This window comes from Cebus imitator, unplaced genomic scaffold, assembly GCF_001604975.1.
Source record: "Cebus imitator isolate Cc_AM_T3 unplaced genomic scaffold, Cebus_imitator-1.0 Scaffold111, whole genome shotgun sequence".
Classification (NCBI taxonomy): Eukaryota; Metazoa; Chordata; class Mammalia; order Primates; family Cebidae; genus Cebus; species Cebus imitator.
Genome location: NW_016107426.1, coordinates 359,074 through 363,360, shown reverse-complemented (window position 1 = coordinate 363,360; position 4,287 = coordinate 359,074). Strand labels below are relative to the sequence as shown.

The following is a 4,287-nucleotide window of genomic DNA, read 5'->3' as shown; positions in this document are numbered from 1 at the left end:
GCCCAGGCTGGAGTGCAGTGGCGTGATCTCGGCTCACTGCAACCTCCACCTCCCAGGTTCAAGTGATTCTCTTGCCTCAGCCTCCCAAGTAGCTGGGATTACAGGCAAGCACCACCATGCCCGGCTAATTTTGTATTTTTAGTAGAGACAGGGTTTCACCATGTTGGTCAGGCTGGTCTCAAACTCCTGACCTCAGGTGATCCCCCCACCTCGGGCTCCCAAAATGTTGGAATTACAGGCGTGAGCCACCGTGTCCAGCTAAGAACTTCTAATGAAACTGAATTTGGAATTTGAAATATGATGAAAGCTGGAATGATTGTGCTGAAACCCAGCACGTGTGAGCGACTGTGGTATAGGGAAAGAGCAGTGGGCTGGGGGCATGACCACCTGGATTCGAATCCTTCCCCGGACAAGTCATTCAACCTCAGGTTGAAAAATAGGAATTTTAGTAATACTTCCCTACCCAGCTCAAAGGCTACTGGTGAAGATAAGTGAAATACTATGGGTAGAAATACTGTATACACTGATTGTACAGACATTCTGGTTTTTGGACATAGCCCTGGTCCCTCTGTCACGCATTAAGATCTTTGTTGGTTACTGGGCCTCCCTTGGGGCGAAGCCTCCCATCTGTTAAATAGGTTGACCTGGATGATTTTAAAGGACCCTGCCACTTCCCTGGAGCAGGCTGTTCTTGAAATCTGGCAGGCAGTATTCGTTGACTCACACTTAGCTGCCTGTGGTGCCCAGGCTGTGCTGTTTTCTTGCCTACCTTGCTCCCTCCCTCCTTCTGTAGGCAGCTCCATGCAGAATACACACATGAATTTGCCGTAGTTTCTGCTCTCAACTTCTAATGACCCTTGGTTTCATGTGCTTTGCAACATTCTGTCTCCTCATACTTAATCTACTAAAACCTGTGAAATGGGTGGAGTACTCATTATCTCTTATCAGATCTTACAACTCATTATTAACAGGTCTTATAAATGAAGGAGTTGACTCAGAGAGGATCAACTTTTAAGGTTTCAGGGGGAGTGAGTGGCGGGCTCAGGCCGGAAGGAAGTTCTTCATATGTCCTGTTGGGGGATCTCAAGGTGGAAGGGGCATTTCTCTAACCCTGCAACAGCCTCTGCCTTTTGGAGGGTCGCCTTGAGTAGCCAGGGAGCTTCTCAAGGGTGGATTGGCTCTATGCTTGCCTGTTCATTTCAGATATTTCCTTATCAAGTAGTTTCTGAGGAGGTGATCATGATTTGGGGAAGGTTTGAGAAGTGCTTGCAGCAAGGCTTTGGGTTAGAACATTCTCCTGGTTCTGTCCTAGCCACTTGCCAGGGTAGCCACACTGTTTTCCGTGTTCACGGGCTCCTCTGACCCTGAGTCAGTTTCTCCTCCAGCAGGCGTTTCTGCTCTTTCCACATCCCTTAGACTTGATCATTCAGTCATCCCTCCCTACCCACTCCCATATTTCCATAAGTGTCTTGGGTGTTGTTGATTCAGTTTCTGAAATACCTCACAGCGTTCTTTCCTCCTGTCCATTTCCACTACTACCTGCCTCTTTCCTGCTTCGGGACTTCATTTCCTTCTAACTAGCCATGTGCAAACCTCCTGTCTCTCTGTGTCTGCCTCTGATCTATACTGCGAGTCAAACACAGCACTCTGTATGCCAAAGCCTTTAATAATACCTGCACCTCGCCATTCTCCGCTGCCTGAGATGCAAGCTCTTCACTGTTTGGCCTATAAAGTTCTAGCATTATCGCCGAATACCTGAGATGTCTGTGCCTATTGTTGGTCAGCTTGAACTCTTCAGCTCTTTGGCTCTGTCCCTTTATGCTTTCTAGCTCTTTTCTCATCTCTGAGTATTTGCACTTCTTTTCCTCTCCACCTGAACTTGTTGTGACCGAGTGAGTTAGAAGGAATGTGCCACACACTGAGTTCCAAATTGAGAGTCCTTTTTAAATTAGACAGCAACCGAGAGACGGCTAATGCTCAAAATTCTCTCGGCCCCCAAGGAAGGGGCTTGATTATCTTTTATACCTTGATTTAGGTAGGGGAGGGGGAGCCTAGCTGAAGCGGAATTTTACAGAAGCAGAAAAGCAGGTTAGAGAAAGGGGCTGCGGGCACAGGTGTCACCAAGAAGGGGGGTGTTCAGGCTCCTTCTACACAATAATCAAAGGGAAATTGTTTTATTACAATATCAGGGAGTGGGGTATGCCAAGTAGAATTCGGTTATAGCGGTTACAGGCGTGAGGAACAGCATGCTTCAAGGCTTCTAAGTGCCGCATGACCCAGTTACGCACTCAGAGGGGCTGTGGTAGGGAGGGGGAAGCTAGGCTGGAGTTTACAGCTAAGATGGAGTCAGTGGTGCTCGCCCAGGGTAGGTTATCACAGAATAAGTCTTTAGTGTTTTTCTCCTCACAGAACCAGTAAAAACATCTTTGAAACCCAACGCAGTGCCATCTCCTTCATGGTGTCGTTTCTGATCTTGCTAGTGGGACGTGATGACTCCTGACTCTGAATTCCAAAGTAAGCTTTGTTCTGCTCACAGGATGCCTCCCATACTCTCCCCATATTGTGATTACTTGGTTGGTTGTGTGCTTGTTTAACCTGCTCTGCCTCTAGACTCTTCATTACTTATCTGTGCACCCTAGATACCCACTTAACACAGGGCCTCACTCTAAGGAGATGCAGAATAAATCATTGCTGAATAGGTGAATGAATGATTGTGTTTTGGATTGGAGCTGGGGTATTGAGTACCAGGCAGTTTTTACACTTTTAAGGACAGCTATAAAATATTTGTAGGTAAATATTTTGTCTCCAAAACTCCATTTTAAAGCAAACATGAAGCCTTTTGTGTGTTCTGCATGTGATGTGCTTCACTGGAGGGTTCGCTGCCTTTGGATTTTGTCCATTTGTCAGGAACCCTTATAAAATATGTGATTCACATGTGAACACAGTGTCTAGATGTGTTTTTATCCATGCAGGACACATGTAGGACCATCCTTTCCCCTTTATTCTGGACCATAGAGTCACATTGGTTTACAGAATTTCAGTGTCAGAAAAGGTTTGTTTGATTTTCCCCATCGTATCCCTTTCAGTTGTTGAAATGTCTGCAACTTTTGCTGTATTGCTGTTCGTATGTGGAGGTGCTAACTGAGTAACCTGGACTTTCTAGGCGTGCATCTCGGATTGCTCTAGGATTTTGATAGGGCTCATATGGCTCACACGGGGCATCCAGTCACTGGAAACCCATAGTCATCAAGATGGTCCATGTCAGAACTCCCCGTAGAGGTTTTGCGTTTCCAGCCTGGCTCACTTTCCACCTTGCCCCCTCATATCAGAAGCAATTATTTTACATTTTGATCTGTCATTGTTCTAAAATGACTTCATATGTTTGGCTACACCCAATTAACTGTGAAGCATAAAAGAATATCCTTTGAAACATTCCTTATGTAATCGGAGATTGGGTTGGTGGCTATTTTGGTGACAGAGGCTCTGATCTGTAACCCAGGTTGCTACTTTTGGGACACAGTCAGCATTGATAACATGTAGCCAGAAGAATACTAAACTGAGACAGTCAGCTGGTGGCTCATTATTATACAATGGAGTTAGCTGCTGAAATGTCTAGGGTCCATGCCTCAGCTGTTGATACTGAAAGAAGAGTCTGATTAGAGTGGGGTATCTGCTACTCAGGTGGGAATGTGCCCAGTGGGGATGGCTGGTCATGTTCCCCCATCTGACTACATTTGACTTTTTTTTCCATTAGGCTCTGTAGACATTGTGCCTAGTGTTCACAGACTCTTCAAGGGCTACTCAAAATGTTTGAGACCTAAAAAAAAATTGACAGATTTAAAAGTGCCAAATAAAAGTTAAGAAATGTTTACATGTCTACAGAAGCTTTCTTGCCCTTAACATTTCATTACATTAAAACAAAAAAACAAACAGTTGCGGAGTTGGAGTTCCATTTCCAGAAATGCCAGTGTGAAGAGTCCTGGGGATCCATTCCTCAGTGAAGCAACTGTACTTTGTGAAAATTATGTTTAAAACCAGCCTTCTAAAGTCTCTGGAAGTTGTTTGAAGGGCATACAGCAAATGAAAAAATACAGTTATTCAAGAAAATCTACTAAATCTTGGTAATAATAGTGAGCATCTGTGGTACCTGAGCTTGACCTGCTCTCTCATCCCTCCCAGCTCCTCTCTCCTCAGCTTCAGTCAAGGGATGTAGTCTCTTGCCAGGAGGGGCAAGTGTCCAGCATTTCTTTTTTTTTTTTCATAGATAAGCTTCTCCCTTGCCTTTTG

The 4,287-nt window shown here is 45.1% G+C and overlaps 1 protein-coding gene across 1 annotated transcript in view; it reads left to right on the top strand.

Moving 5' to 3' along the window:
- MCF2L2 (MCF.2 cell line derived transforming sequence-like 2) overlaps window positions 1-4,287 on the top strand; it is a 235,861-nt gene that overhangs the window by 2,693 nt on the left and 228,881 nt on the right. The gene's annotated exons all lie outside the window — the stretch shown is intronic.